The 17,601-nt window shown below is 33.2% G+C and overlaps 1 protein-coding gene across 6 annotated transcripts in view; it reads left to right on the plus strand.

Annotated features, from left to right (window-relative positions):
* Nucleotides 1-17,601, plus strand: part of LOC145266986 (histone-lysine N-methyltransferase NSD2-like) — a 136,816-nt gene that overhangs the window by 62,732 nt on the left and 56,483 nt on the right. The window lies entirely within an intron of this gene.

Genomic DNA, 17,601 nt, shown 5'->3' on the forward strand with positions numbered 1-17,601 from the left:
AAACACAAAGTTAGAGAAGTGAGATTGAAAAAAGTCAGTGCCTTAGAAGAGCAATCTGGATGACCAAAAATGCCCAAGGAGTCCTGTCAGTATTCCCCGATAGAGTACCACAGGCAAGAGTAATAAACTAAAACCTTCTCAAATGTTCCGCCCAGTGCTCCAATGGTATCAGTGATCCCATTGGAGCACAAGACGGATCATGCTAACGTTAATGCAAGAATAGGAATGGGTGGATTAAGTTCAAGACCTTTCTGGCATTACTAACCAGCAGGGAGTTATCACTGTTAACCAATGAAAAAGTCTATTGTGTGGAATTGAAACCTGGATTTGGATATTGCGGACAAGAAATGATATGAAAATAATATGATGGATTAATGACCTAAGAGGAAGGTAAAATCTGGACAGTACAGGGAGACTTGTACTGTTGCAACAACTTCTTGAAAGGTCCTATGGAAGTCCTCTTGCGTGAATGTGTCAATGACCCTTGTCACAGCCTCTTTCATCTCCTCAGTTGTCTCATAATGACAGCCTCTAAGGTTTTCCTTATGTGGAATAACCAAAAGTTACAAGGAGTAAGGTCTGGTCTATAAGGAGGGTAAGAAACTATTTTGATGCCTATCTTAGTCAAATAGTGTGCGACAAGGATGGAGCACCCTTGGGACAAACTTTGTACACATCTTCCGCATCTTTAGTTTCTCACAAATAATTGTGTGTACAGTTCCAACATTGACATCAAACCAGGGTTGCGGAGTCAGTCAGATTTCTGAGTACTAGGAGTTGAAGTCAGAATTTTTTTATCCAACTCTGACTCTTTAGTCCAATAAATTTTTTTTTTTATATTGTTTTCCTGTTTGGTTTTACCAGTTTCACAATTTAGCAGGTTTTGTATGGTTCTGCTTTTATTTTTGGAGATATATCATATTTTGTACTGTACTGCAATTTCTACTTCATCAACATACTTTGGTCCATCGGTTCACTGCAAATTCTGTCTGGACAGCTGTTTTCATTTCGGTTGTGACGTCAGACAGTGTTATGTTTGACGTTCATCTTCGTCGCCAACTGTTATGTTTGCAGGTTGAACCAAATAACGTATAAGGCAATACAAATGAAGACTCAACAAAACAAAGGTAGATCAATAAGAAGTGTATTAGGAAAAGTATATTTACAGTATATTTACATAATGATTGTCAAGTAAGAGAGTCTTGGCTGGAGAACATATTTGCTCTCGGCTCGGCCTTCGGTGGCTTCTGGTTAACACACACTCAGACTAACCGAGTCTTGCTATTTATGTGTAATATTATCCACATATGTAAATGAGTGGGTGCCACCACAACACCCTCCTCCCAAGATTTGAAATCACACAGATTTCAATATCTTTTTCTTTTGGGATTTAACATTAATGGTTCATTAAACTTTCTTTTTCTACCTGATCTTCGGGGCTCAGGTGTATATTGAGGCGGTTCCAAATTAAAGGATTCGTATATGATGTCCATAGTTTCCTTCTCTTTGACTGCTGTTGTATAATCACCATCTTGAATGTGGTGTTTTTTTTATTTGGTTCAGGTGCCTTTTATGCATATTTTGTGGACCTTTTAATCATGTATGTACAATCACCAATGCGTTTATCCACTACTCCACATTCCCAGTAAGAGGTGTTATTCCTGTAGCACTTGAAATATACTTGATCTCCCGAGTTATATTTCTTTCTTATCATGTGTGTAGTGTTTTGGACAATTGCCTGTCTTGGCAATAGTTTATCAAACGCCGATTTTACCTTTCTGGCAAACATTAAATCAGCTGGTGATATGTTTGATGGTGTATTAGGGTGCGGTGTTATCCTATATATTTGCAAAAATTGTTGCAAAGCTTTTTCCGTTGGTATCCCAATGGATTTTTTCAACGCTCGTTTTAACGTGTCCACGAACCACTCTGCGAGGCCGTTCGACCTTGGATGGTACGGAGGAGTAGTGATATGCTTTACTTGGAACGTGTCACAAAATTTCTTAAAGTCTGTGGATGTGAATTGAGTTCCATTGTCAGTGACCAGTGTGTCTGGTACCCCAAATCGTGCAAATAACTCGTGTAGGAATCCTATTGAGTTGTTCGTTGTTGGATTCCTACAACGCATTACCTCAGGCCATTTTGTGTAACTATCTACTACAATTAAGTAGTAATTTTCTCCTACTGAACCAGTAAAGTCTATGTGGATTTTCGACCATGGGTGGTCGGTTTTCGGCCAAGGTTTGTGTACTATAGGTGGGGATTTTGCCGCTAACTGGCATCCTTTACATCTATTTATTGTTGTAGCTATGTCGATGTCCATGTTATGCCAGTATACGTAGCTTCTCATTAGAGACTTCATCCGATTTATCCCCGGATGTCCTGTGTGGAAGTCTCTCAAAATCCTCTTCTGCAACGTTTTAGGTATTACTACTCTCTCGCTGTATAATAACACATCGTTACATATGGAAAAAATTTCCTTAACGTTTTTGTCATTTATAATTTTTTCTTTTATATCATTTATGTATTCATCTTTATCGGCTTCTCTTTTAATGTCCGACAATGTTACCGGTAGTTCTTTAATGATATTTGCTACCATATTTTTCACTTCAACATTTGTTCGAATTGCTGCAATCACTGATTCTTCCAAATTATGTTTCTGTGGTATCAGTCTTGAAAGTCCATCCGCATGGCAAATCTTTTTCGATGCTAGATGTTGTGGCTGGAAATCGTAATTCAGTAGGATCGTACCCCAGTGCAGCAATCTATTTGCTGTGTATACAGGCAATCCTTTTTTGATCCGTAGATTGTTAATAATTGTTTATGGTCAGTTTCAAGTATAAAATGTCTACCATATAAATATCGGTGGAACTTAGTCACTGTAAAGATTATACTCAATGCTTCTTTTTCAATCTGTGAATACGCCTTCTCTGCTGGAAGCAGCATTCTCGATTCATTAGGCATGATATTAGGCATTCTAGATCCATTAGGCATGATATGTTGAATGCATGCTCCTATGCCGTAGGAACTAGCGTCACCAGCGACGACTATATTTAATTTTGTGTCATAGTGAGTTAGAAATATTTCGAATGTTAGTGCGCTCTTTATTTTGTCAAAAGCGGTTTGACATTCTTGCGTCCAATTCCAAGGTGTGTCCTTTTTTAGCAGCTCATTTAAGGGAGCTCACAAATTATGCATCCCTTCAATAAAAGATTGGTAATAATTTGCGAGTCCTAAGAAACTCTGCAAAGTTATGTTATTAGGTGCTGACATGTTTTTTATTGGCGCAGATCTTTCTGGGTCTGGACGTTGCCTATGTTTATTTATTATATGTCCAAGATACTTAATTTCGCTTATACAAAAGTCGCATTTATTTTCTTTTACTTTAAACCCGAATTCTTGTATTCGAGTGAATACTTGTTTTAAATGCTCCTTATGTTCTTCTAGGGATTTGCTCCTGATAACAATGTCGTCCAGGTATGCACATACGCACTCAATACCACTTAGCATGGTGTCCATCGCTTGCTGAAAGATGGCAGGCGCTACTTTGATGCCAAAGGGCAACCGGTTGTATTTGTACAATCCCTTATGCGTGTTGATGCATAGTATTTTTGAGCAATTCTCCTCGACCGATATTTGTAAATACGCGTCGCTCAAGTCTATTTTGGAGAAGATATTACCACCATTCAACTTCGTGAATAACTCCTCTGGGCTTGGTAGAGGGTAATGGTAATCTTGTAATATGGAGTTTAGACCTGTCGAAAAGTCTGCGCACACTCTGATTTCATCATTCTTTTTCTTTACATATACGGTGGAGGCTGGCCAGTCGCTGTGTTCTATTTTTGATAGTATGCCTGTCTGCTCCAATCTGTCTAATTCTTTGTTAATCTTTTCCAACCCAGCGAACGGAACGTTTCGCTTTTTTCTAAAAATTGGGCTGGTGTTTTCTTTAAGTTCAAACGAGGCCTTAAATTTATTGCAACGACCTAATTTAGTCATGAATACTTCAGGGAATAATTTTTTTTAAGTCCTCTTTTATATTTCCTGTTGTTGGAGTAGTACATTCTATTTTTTTACAGAATGTATTGATTGGCTTATCCCACAGTCCAAATTTCTCAATCAAATCTATTCCAAACAGATTTTCGCTATTTTTCAATACAAACATTTTTAATTTCTTCGTAATCCCTTTTAATTTTATCGGAAGGATAACTTCTTCAAATTTTATCTCACCAACAGTTACCGTCTACCGTCCGAGCTGATTTACTTGTTTTCATCATGGTTGGTTTACCCAACTTTTTCCATGTATTCAAGTTTATTATAGAAATATCGGATCCTGAATCCAGTTGTAATTTTATTGGCGTTTTCAATATTTCCACTTTTATGTATTTTTGCCGATTTTTGTCTAATTTTCCATTTGATTTTTTTGCTGTACTCTCTTTCTGGTGAAATCTTTATATCTGCAACAATCGCTTTTGTGTCCGACTTTCTTGCAAATGTAGCATTTTTTCTTCTTATAAGGGCAATCTGATTCCCAATGTCTTTCTGCGCATCTTACAGTTATATCTAGGGAGAGACTTGTTATATTTTTTACTATAATTATAATTATTATATTTGGAATATCTCGTTCTATTTTGACTGCTTTTATTTGTATAGTTCTTGGTTGGTGTGTATGGTTTTCTAACCTTTCTTACATATGCCACTCCGGATTCTTCTATCCTTTTTGAATCCTTTTTAGTGTAATGGCCCTTTCACAATCCACTGCTAATTTCTGTAGTGTTAAATCTTGCTCAGATTCCAGCTTAGACAACACTCGTCTGCATATTTCTGCATTTTTCGTGGAAACTAACCCTTGTGCGAAGATTAGGCATTTGAAATCTTCTACTGTTAGTTCCGCTAGCTTAAAATTATCACGGTTTTTATTGACAACTGATGCGTATGTCAAATAATCTTGGTTGTCCATCTTCCTTAGATTCATACACAACCATCTCTTATGAAAAAGAGATATATTCGGATTAAATAATTCTTTTAGTAATTTTACAGCTTCCATGAAATCTAATTCCGTAGTTTTTTTAGGTAATATGTAATCTACGAATTTACTGTGTTCTGCTACACCCAACTTTCTGAGTAAGAGGCTCACTTTCTGGCTATTTGGCCAACTTTTGCAGTCCAGTTGAAAGATATCCTCGTATCTTGTATAGTATGCTTCCAAATTCTTTTCTTCCTCTGGCACATAATTAAATGTGTCCATACTATTAAAAATAGTTGTATGGGAGAAATTAGCACTGTCGACATTTTCTTGATTATTCTTTAGTAGTTCCAGTGTTTTAGCAAAACGTTCATTTTGCCTTTCTTCATGTTCAAATTGTAATTTCTTCTGCCTTTCTTCTTGTTCGAGTTGCCATTTCAATAATTTCTCATCTCTTCGTTCATCTCGCTCGGCTTGTGCCTGTTGTTGCGTCTGCAAAAATTGCATTAACATTCTAGATAAATCTTCCATTTTTTTTTTTTTTAGTGTATTCTAAAATATAAAATGGCTTGTGTTACAACAAAAATTGTTCAGAGTTCCTGTTTTCAATAAATAATAATATCGCTGCTCGAATAATATTTTCTCACTTCGCAAGCGAGTCAAGCTCATCCAACCCCAAAATAAAAAAAAACTGAGGCTTTTACTGAAACCACCAAATATGATTGACTTTTCTGTTTTAAGCAATTCCTAATAAGCAACAGCAGAACTTAAGTACAACTCTTTCCACAAAAAAAAATTTTTTTTTCAACTCGAGTCAAAATTGAAAAAAATAAAATGTATGGACTACATTTAATTCTTTTTTATTTTTTTTCCTCTTACGTGACGTTTTACTGTCTTATATCCGGTATCCAGTGGCAACTTCAGTTTAAAAAAAATTCTTTCCTTAATTTTAGTTTAACTGTGGTATTCTTTAATACCAAAGAGAAAAAAAAAAAAATTTGGTTTACTAAAAAGTCTTTAGTTGACGTTTTGCTAACAGAGAACAGCAATTAGGAAATCCACTTTTTTTTTCGTATGTTACTTTTTTGTACATTTGCTCTTCGTAATTTAGTAATACGAATCCGTTTGTTGTTTTACAACAAAACAAAAATTCACTTTTACAGTTTGTTGTTTTTTTTTGTTTTTTTTTTCAAGATGGATTCCAAGAGAAATGGCGTAAAGTGCTGCTTTTGCCACGTTCGATTTTTTGTTGTTTTTTTTTTTTTTAGGCTAAATTAGGGGTTTTGGTTTGTCTTTTTTTTTTTTTTCGACTAGTATTTTAGTAAATAAAATACTATTAATCGAGGTTACTTTTTTTTTTTTTTTTTTTAAACCTGAATGCAATTTTTGTTCTTGGAACTTGGGAAACAATTGTTTCTTTCTTTTAGTTTTGTACTTCCGCGAGGAAAATATTTTACCGCTTTCCAATGTTCGCTGAATTACTAATTTTTTCTGCTTTAGTGTGAAATCCGTTTTTATGACTATTTCGTTTGTCAAAACTTGTATTCCTTAGAAAGGTCAACCGTTGCGTTGTACTTTTTTTTTTTTTTAGTGAGTTCTTTCCATTTCTTCGTCAAACTGTTATATTTGACGTTCATCCTCGTTGCCAACTGTTATGTTTGACGTTCATCTTCGTCGCTAACTGTTATGTTTGCAGGTTGAACCAAATAACGTATAAGGCAATACAAATGAAGATTCAACAAAACAAAGGTAGATCAATAAGAAGTGTATTAGGAAAAGTATATTTACAGTATATTTACATAATGTTTGTCAAGTAAGAGTCTTGGCTGGAGAACATATCTGCTCTCGGCTCGGCCTTCGGTGGCTTCTGGTTAACACACACTCAGACTAACCTAGTCTTGCTATTTATGTGTAATATTATCCACATATGTAAATGAGTGGGTGCCACCACAACACACAGGATCAATGAAAATTCTGTCTTTGAGTGAGATCACTGGATTACATCGGATAACAATTGGATTGTAATCCAAAAGTTATCCAGTTCCTGAATCAAATGGAATTTAGCAATTGGATTAGTCTGGAATAACAATCTGATCCGAAAAAGACCCAGGCCTAAATCAATTCACGCTGCCACCATGTGACAGCATTGTGTACGACTAACTAATTTAAACAAAAAGCAGCTGATTCTGAGTGGAGCAGTGTCTCCCAATGATTTTTCTTTTCCTTTATTTGCAGTTGTTCATCACATTTTTCGTAAATAGAATTATGCTAGATTATGATAAAGCTACTTCAGAATATGAAAATCATTTATCAAAGAAATTTAATGGTTTGAAATATACAAAATAGAAAACGGGTTGCTAGTTAATATGATAGGTCTACAAGTGAAGCACTTAAAAAATAGGAATCAGAGTAAAGAAATTAATGAAGCATTTTAATCTAACTAAAAACTGATTGTTATAAAGACAATTGCAAATTAGGCCCAAGTGTACAAGATATTTATGCATTAACCCATAACTTTAATAGTCAAAAAAAAATATCTAGGCTAAATCTTGTACATTGTTTAATGTGACTTTGGTAAAGACAAATAGTGATATACTGGTTAGGGTAGGTCAATTTTGGAATGGTAACAGGGGAGTTGCAAATTACCAGCAAAAAGTGACCACAGAATATATTTTTCCCTTAAATATTGTTGATATTTAAGGAAATGACTTTAAATTGGGAACTAATTTAGGATTCTGCTAAGATAAGTGTTATCGAACAATGCCAGCCTGTAAAATTAGAGTAGGTGTGGCTTAAGAAGTTTTAGACATTATTTTTGGATTCCTTCTATGGAAAACCTTGTTAGTGCAAATTTTCAAGGTTCTACCTAGTTTAGAAATTGATTTATACCTCAAAACGTTATTTCATAAGATCGTGAATTTGTGACTCGGTGTGATATATGTAAAATATCAAAATTGTGATATTTCCGGAACCGCTTAGAGGCTCAAATTTTCAGGAGTCTCTAGTTTTTATGATACCAACATATAGACAAAGTTTGGAAAAATTCTGAGAGGTAAAGGTGTCATGGCCGGGATGATTTGAGATGGACCCCCCCCCTCCCTCAATGCTATTTGAACTGATAGCATAATAAAATTTCCTTGTAAATTTTTTATCCCTTTATCTTAACTTATTCTATAAAGCTAGTTGAGTGTATATATGAGTATATTTATCATACAAGTGAATGTTAAATGTAAAAAATAATATGCATGAAAAGTATTTTATAAAATGCTTGCTGAATAGGTGTGGGAAACTGGTATATGGATCTGCAGAATAGATTTTCACATAGGGGTCAAGGAGTCGGAGTTGGCATCCTAAAAATTCTAGGAGTCGAACTTTTACCATCCGACTCCGCAACTCTGCATCAAACTGTGCACTTACTGTCTCTATAGATATACGACGTTCCTTATCCATAAGATTCTTTATTTGATCGGTCAATTCTGGTGTTCTGACTTCCTTACTCTTCCCACACCTAATCATCCCACACAGACTCCCTTCTTTCCTTGAATCTCTTATGCCACTCAAAAACTGGTGCTTTGTTTATGCAAGATGGTCCAAATGCCGCCTGAAGCATTCCATACATTTCTATGACATTTTTTCCAAGTTTAAAACAATTTATTGTCACTTCAATAAGGGAATAACATGATATAGAAAGAGAAGTTATAAATGATACCTAGGCATTTAATGCTTCTTGTCGGAAAAGGAGAAAGGAGCTAGGTTACAAATATAGGGAAATGCGACATCTAGCTTAGGAGACATTAGGATGGAAATGCAAAATGAAATATGAAGGATGAAGTAAAAAAAAAAAAAAAAAAGCATGGAGATGGTATGATAGTTATATAAATGGGGAGCTAGAAGGGAGAGATGGGGTGGAATTCTAATAGAAAACTGCATAAAATTTGCTTTACGGCAAAGGAGTGTAGAAAATGGAGAAAAGTGTCCAAAAAAAAAAAAGAGATACAATAATTGGAAAAAATATGACATAGTGGATAAAGAAATAGAGATGAAACAAAATGTAGGCATATAAGCAACGGAAAATCATAAAAACATATTAAAAACCCTTAGGGCCCAATGTGGTTATATAAGATTATATAATAAATCCAATAGTAGCATATGCGTATCTGGCAAATATTGGAGGAATTCATATTCTTCAAGCAATAATCCAAGATACAATAGGGATATTATCAATTAAGTATATCCCTGAAAAGTTTGGTCAACTGGGTACAGGTAAGAATGCTGGGGTGTTGAAGTTCTGCTATTCTTGTAGGAATCCTCAAGTATCGAATAGGAAAAATCACCTCGGCATTCAAAAGTTGTCACCAGTGATTAGGGACTTCAATGCCATTTATATATAAATAGAATAGGTGAAAACTGAAAGTCTAAGACATTTAAAAACTTAAAGTTCGGGAAATAAAAAAATATTTAGATATACCTATATTTATTTTTGTTTTAAATTTCTTTTTATGTTAGCAGGTATCTACGGACAAATTTATCTTTAGTTGACCTTTGTCAACTAAATATTTTCATTTACTAACCAAACAGAAAAGTTACTAGGCAAGTATAACATCTTCATTCTGTGACGAGTATGTACATCATAAAGATTTTTCTGTATTTTTTTTTTTTTTTTAAAGTGTAATTCTAAATAAGCACCAAATTTTATATTGAGACTTGAAAGTATAAGCATTCAAATTTTTTCAGATCTTTTTTAACAGCTTTCATTAAGAAAAAGTATATTGTCTTATTAAACCTTTTATTATTTAAATAATTTGACTTTGCTAAACGTGGAAAAGACATTTTTTTAATCAGCAATGAGCTTTGGAAGATTATTGGCGAAAAAAAAAATACAGTTGTCAAAAAATAAGCGTTTTTTTTTTTATTTCTTGCCGCCGCTTGGAAAAATCACTTGCAAATGTGACTGTTTCACTTGCATAACCAGGGCTTTACGTTGCTCCACCCTCAAATGTTGAGCTTCATATATCCTGATAAGTCCCTATATAAAGAATCTTTCCATACTCTTTAAACCCATTTGATGTGTGTGTGTATGTGTATATATATATATATATATATATATATATATATATATGCTCTCTTTTAATTGTTAAATACACAAATTTTCCCTCTTGAATACCATTTAACTTGGTGTGTGTGTGTATATATATATATATATATATATATACTAGCGGGGGTACCCGGCGAAGCCCAGGTGTTTCGAGGTGTGGTTTTGGGTAAATCAAAACAAAAGAAGTTGCCCCGGGTGTTTGTGTCGGGGGGGGGTAAAAAAAGTTTTGGTAGGTAAGTAGGAAGGATTGAACCCAAAGCCTTGAGGCAAAGTTTGAAAATAAAGTGTGAAAAAAAACGTTCGACGTTAACCACTAGGCCAGCAAGAAGTAGTAGAGGAAAGATGTTTGAATTTATTTAAGTATTAAGAATTGGCAGGTGCCCGTACTTTATGACTTAATGAGGTCAACTTTAACTGTGGGGCAGTATTTTATTTACTGCGGGGCAGTTTTTTTTGGTATTATACGAAAAAGCCGAATCCACACGTGGCGATCGAAAAATGTTGAATATTTAACTTTTAAAAGTCAGGCAAATTAAATACATGCACATCCCCCATTGTTATCTCGTAGATATTATCATTTAGATGTGATATAAAAAGTTTTAAGAAGGTGCCACCCCGGCGAGAAGGCCGAGGAAAAAACTCTTTTGCAGATATACATGAAAACGCACACACAAACATTTTCGCTTTTATATATATAGAGATATACACACACATATTTCCCCCAAAACCTCTGACCTGGATGGAGGGGAGACTAAAACTTGCTAATATAATTAAACTTTTTAATTTGATTTGAGCCCAAAACAAATGTTATGGGGTCAAAATTGGAGTCAAAGTTCTAAAAAGAATTTGGCCTCTGTGATCTCTACCAAATTACTTAGCCAATTTTTGGTCTAAACATTTGAAATTTTACATGAAGTGTATTCAGACATAGGGCAAGCTTTTTAGTCTGTTTTGGCCAAAAATTTGGCTGCCAAGGGGTCAAAGTACAAAAGATTTTTACCTTTATGGTCTCTAGCAAACGATTCATCCAATTTTTGTCTAAACATTTGAAATTTTACATGAAGGATATTCAGACATGCAGCAAGCTTTTTAATCAGTTTTTGAGCTAAATTTTGCTGCCAAGAGGTCAAAGTCGAAAGAGTTGACCTTTGCAGACTCTACCAAACTCCTCTGCCAATTTTCGGTCTAAACATTTGAAATTTTAGATGTAGGTTACCTGGACATGATTCAAACTTTTTAATATATATATATATATATATATATTATATGTGCATAAAGTTATGAACAGTACATAGGGCCCAAGCAAAGCCGGGCTGAACTGCTAGTTTAATAATAATAATAAAAAAAGTTAAAATGTGCGCAATGTTGATAATCTGGTGGATGATATTGTTGAAACATTTATTTTTAATTTGTCGACAATCATAACAGATTGCACAGGTTTAAATAAGGAATATTTGAATAAAGTGCATAAAAAAGAAATGTAAGCATGTCTGAAAAATATAAATAATTACTGCAACAAATATACAAAGTGAGAGAGAGAGGAAATAAATGTTTATTTTTTCTTCGACATTGCCGTTAATAAATGTAAAAAGGCGAGAGAGAGTTGGGAAGAATATATACAGAGATAGAGAGGAAATACAAACTTACGCTGTTAAATGTGAAAAAATAAACGCAGCAATTTACTTAGAGGGCAAAAGTAGGTATCATTCCAACACCATATTTGAATGGTATATTAGCGTTCATTTAGTATGCGAATACCGTTAATCCGGATTATAGGAATGGTCAGAGGTCGGCCAATCATTGAGCGAAATTAATCCGCGAAGACTTTATTATTTTTCAATCGGAAAGATTATGTTATGTCTATGGCTCTATGATCCAGTTACGAAGGGTAAAACCCCCATATTTGTAAAAAGTGCAAAATTCCTTCCAGTGATGACTGGGGGCAGTAGGAGGACTTGATATTTAGAGGAAAAAATAACTACTTCCTCTAAAGATGGTTGCGATTGTGATGATGAACGAAATATAGGATTTTATTATAACGACTAAATGTGTCTTAAATGGTATTCTAAAGTTAGATAAGATAGTAGCTAATAGTCCAGACATAATAAATTTGTATGTGGCATCTGTTGTTGCAAACCTACGATACTTTGATCCAGAGGGAAGTTTCTACAATCAAAATATTATGTATGTAGATATATATATATATATATATATATATATTTAAAAAGTAGAGGATAGTGTGGTTCGAACAAAAGTAAAGTGTATATTTAAAGAAGTGGAGCTATCAACAATTATTATGAAGCATGTATGCATATATGTAGCCAATAATGTTTGTAATCCGAAAATGGATCATTTTATAAAGGATGAATGCCTGCTCCGATGTAATTAATATGAAAACTCGACTGACAGTCTTGGGCATGCTCTATTGCCCTGTTCTCTGCTAGTCTGGGGAATGGTCCTGTGCAATTTTAGGAGATTCACCATTCTCAGGCTTTGCTTTCTCACCCTTTGAAAAAGTTTTAGTTTATTACTCTTGCCTGAGGTACTCTCTCGGGGAATACTGATATGATTCCTCGGGCATTTTTGGTCATCCAGATTGCTCTTCTAAGGCACTGACATTTCCCAATCTCACTTCTCCAATTTTGTGTTTCATCTTCCTGATGTGGGAAGGAGATAAATAAAATAAAGGATGAAGAGCAGCTACAAATAAGCAAAATCCAATTATTTATATATGTACAGATTAGACTTTTTAAGCTGTTAAAAATGGCAGAACTTATGACCCATAGCTTGAAATAAGTGTTTTATTGCTGATGATTGAATATGATTAAATTTGTGCTCATTTTTGCATTAAATATTAATCCCTATTAATCTTTTACTTTGCATAAAGCAGATACTATAATACTTGATTCACTGTACCTTATAACAAAGGCCTATATAAAATTTCAGCCAGATCAGTTCAGTAGTTTCTGAGATAAATATGAAAGGGGCAGATAGACAGACTAAGATAAATATAATATAGAAAACATTTGGGGATCTGTACAATTTTTAGGTTTTGTTTTATTTTAAAAAAAAATTTTTTTTATCTATTTTAATTAAATTGAAAAATTTTTTATTCTAAGATTTATTTTTAGAGAATTCTATATAAAATAATCCTTTCTCCCTACACAAACACATATGTATGCATCTCTCCCTTTGCCATTTATTTTTGCTATTCATAAGCCTCCATCCACCTTTTCATTTTAGTCGGCAATGTCTTTCTTCTCTTTCTCACTTTTGACTTGTGTGTCTGTGTGTCTGTCCCTGCTACACGTGCACAGGCAGTAGCTGAATTCCTTTTCCCTTGTGCATAGCTTATCTCCCCTTAGTTTGCAGTCACACCACTTGGCTCTTTTAATAATAAAGAGGGAGATCAGAAATGTAAACATGATGTGTTGTTTGCCACCTTCGTATCTTCTTTTGCAACAGTAGTGTTGTCACCATATAAACATGGTCTCTGCTCCTTACATGCCAGCAATAACATTTCTCCAGCATATCAGCGTCATGACCCTTATTTCTGGGTTGACAGACGTTCAGGTTTTCATCTAAGGAAAAAATTACTACACAAAACGCACAAACCAAAATTGGCTGTGGGAATACATCTGTTGTCATTCGGTATCATAACCTCCCCTCTCCCATTAACTACCCCTCCCCTCACATAAAAAGGAACCCATGTCACCTGTGATTCTGACCACCTCCTTTGCTCCTTGACCCCTTACGACTAAAGGTATTTCTATTTTTGTGGTGTAACCTCTCTCCACTCCACCCACCTTCCAGAATAACAGTAATTTTTTTTGTTGTTTTTAAGGTGGCAAGGGGATCTTTCCTTTCAGTTATGGAAAAGAGTGGGGGGGGGGGGTCACTAGAAATACTCTACATTACGATGATAAGCTTTTGGGTTATATATTTTCATACTGCTATATATAATATGAAAATATACTTATGGCAAGTAAGCTAAACAGAAACGTTTATGTTTCATTCCATGGAGAAAATCATCTCTCAAAACTGAAGCAAATGTTTCTGTATAGCTTACTTGCCATAATTATATTTTCATACTATTACTATGCTCCATTTGCGTATTTGAGCACTGTTTAAGTAAATATTCAAAATAGCCCATACACATGGAATAGTTATATATCTAGATAAGTGGTAATATAAATTATTTCACCCCTGAAAGTTGTCAGGCTAAATGACAAATCTATTGTTATATATAAAAGATATTTGAGTGCTTCTATATTATAATAACAAAATATTGAATTTCAAGTGAAACAAATGGTACCTACATAATTATCAGGCATCAAATAGTAACATGTCCAAAAATTACGAAAAATGACAAGGTAGATCAATAATTATTAATGAAAAAGGAAATTTCTAAAATGAAATGAAATCAGTTATGCTTACTAAAAAAGAAATGAGTCGACAGGGGAGATAATTAAGTTCTGTTGCTTACATCACGTAATGAACGTAAATTAAAATGTCAGCCAAATTTTATTCCTCATCTAAACTTTATTGAAAACTATATTTCATTAATAATTATTTTCCTACCTTATCGTTTTCCGTAATTTTGAATATGTTACTATTTGCTACTGACAGTTATGTAGGTACCATTTGTTTTTACTTGAAATTTAATGTTTTTTCATTATTATATAGAAGCACTGATATTTGACTAATCTGAATATTTCACAAGTGTTTAGATAAGCTAACTTTATTCTTATTATAAAACTTTATCTGAAAGAGTATTTAACTGCTTATGTGCATAAAAAAACTGCTTCTTTGATTTGGTTTTGGAATTTATAGCTAAATGACCTTTTTCGAGATGTTTATTTATGTGTATTGGGTGCAACATTTTAAAATAAATTAGATCCACCTGAATGCATTTCTGTTTTTTGTAAACAAGTTATTAGAATTTTTGTTAGTGGTTGAAAAAAAATGATTCTTCTGGATTTGAAAGTATTTAAATTGTTGAATAGAAATTCATTTAAACTAGCTCTAAAATTCTTATCAAAGCCTCATTTAATTGATTGAAAACTTTTAAGAGATTAAAACAAGATTTATACTGTAACAACAATTAGTTTAGTTTTATAATTGTTTGGTTCAATTAATATAATTACATGATCAAGCAATGCCTTAAGGATTAAATTTAATTTTCTGTTTAAAAGGAAAAAATAATTTGGTCAGAAAAAATGCATCGTTAAAAATAAGACCACTGTTGGGTGACACTGGGTAGATAAAAGTATTTATTTTTATAAAACATTTAATTAATAATAATAATAATAATGTACTAGTAGTAGCAATACACATGAAAAAATTGAAATAGCTTAAAATATTTCAATATTGGTATACATAGAAAGAGCTTGATGAGGGTATACATAGAAAGAGCTTGATGATCTAAGAAATAATCTTTTAAAAATTTTAAAAATCTGATTAAAATTAAGGAAGTTATGACTATTTTTGTGCCTCACACGTTTGAATATTTTCCCCTCTTTAAGACCATATGCGTTTCGTCACATTTTTTACACTACTTTTTCAGTAAAAATGTCATATCTTTGTTAAAACACAAGACTAAGCAATGAAATTTACCATATAAGTGTTTTTTTGTACAAGGAATCAGAATATGCGTCTGAAAATCTCCAAAAGTTCATGGTTTTCAAATAATCTGCAGTAAATGTGCATAAATATGTTGCAATTCCTTAAAAATGCCATGTATCCATAAACAGAAAAGAAGTTGGAGAACTCAAAGTTGAATTGTAATGTGCTTTATGTACAAAAAACTTAAATCTAAACATAGGGCCATTTAAAAATGAATATATTGCAATATTTCTTTGGTATTATTGTAGATTAACACCTGTTTAACCCCACCCAACCCCTTCTGACCACCCCTCCAAAATGTGATTCTACCTTTTTAGGCAATTATGTACGAAATGCCATGAAAAACTTTAATGAAAGATAAACAAATTACTTTAGAATTTAATGTAAAATAATTCTCCATTACAAGTCATTCTAGCATTTTAAGGCAGTTAACTGTTTTTTTTTTATGGGAGATAAATCCTGTATGCTTTTTGTTTTATTTTTTTTAAAGACGATTATGTGTGGTTTTAGGAGAGTTTCTATGAAATGAGAATATGGGGAGGGTTTCCATTCGGACTTTGAATTAATTGTAGGGCTAAGGAAAATTATGTGTGAACATACTGAAGACTTGACAGCAACAAAAACAACAAAAACAATATTGGGGGGTGGCGGTTAGTTTCACAAAAATTTGATTTCAAATAAATATCTTACAGAAAGTTGTGTGTGTGTATTCGACAGGTAAATAAGTCAGCAAATGTTATATTTAGTTTTAATTTAATAAGAAACTGTGTTACAAAATTTCGAAGAAAATTCCATAAATTTGTTGATTTCTATTTTCAAGTTGGTGTTTATTCCATAGCCCGTTTATACTACGCTGGAGCAGGTGGTAAAAATACCTTTCGTTTAATAAGTAGAAAAAAAATAACGGGGTTTGTATTACTGTACACATAGATTCGAAAAAGTTATCAAAAAGCAAATACATAACAAATAAATGTTATCAAAGGCAAGATAAGTTACTTTTCTACCTAACTGGATATGTTTTTAGTGTTTTTATTTAATGTAACAAATTTATTCAGCTTGAAAAACATACAGTGCTTACCGATGTATTGGAAAGTTAAAAATGGCGGCCGACTATCTGTTTTACATGGTAAGTTTGGGAAAATGAGTTAAAAATAAAAAACTAGTCAAAATACTGTTAAAAACCAGCCGAATATATATCCGCCTATGTCATGGTAACATATATTGAGCGAGTTTCTAACAGTATTTTGTCTAGATTTTATTTATAACTCATTTTCCCAAACTTATCGCCTCAAAGAGAGTCGGCCGCCATTTAAAATTTTCAAATACATCAGTAAACACTGTTTTTCGAGCTGAATAAACATGTTACATTAAATATAAACCCTAAAAACATATCCAGTTAGGTAGAAAAGTAACTTATCTTGCCTTTGATAACATTTATTTGTTATATATTTGTTTTTTGACAACTTTTTAAAATCTATGTGTATAGTAATACAAACAAGATTTTCATACATCTTTTGATTTGGAAAAAACATTTGTGGCTGTTTGCAGTAAAACATTGTTTTAATTCGCTGTTCAAAACTAATGCAATGAATAAAAGTGCATGCAAGCTATATATCGACAAAAGTTTTTGTTTTTTAACCATGTTTTTAAATTTGACCAGAAATGTGAGAAATTATAATGGATTCATAATGCCGAATTGGTTGGGATTGTTGTTATTATACATTCTGAAAACTGAATAGTTCTAAACTAATGTTATTCTGATAACAAAATAGCTCTAATTAAACATATCAGAACATTTATATTCATATTTTCATGTTTTTCTTCATTCGTTTGTGAATAAAAATTAAAGAACGCATGTTGTTTATACTGTGCTATGACTAATACTACAGCTGCTTCTCCTGCTGCTACTAATACT

Source organism: Euprymna scolopes, chromosome 42, assembly GCF_053919585.1.
Source record: "Euprymna scolopes isolate OS-2025 chromosome 42, ASM5391958v1, whole genome shotgun sequence".
Classification (NCBI taxonomy): domain Eukaryota; kingdom Metazoa; phylum Mollusca; class Cephalopoda; order Sepiida; family Sepiolidae; genus Euprymna; species Euprymna scolopes.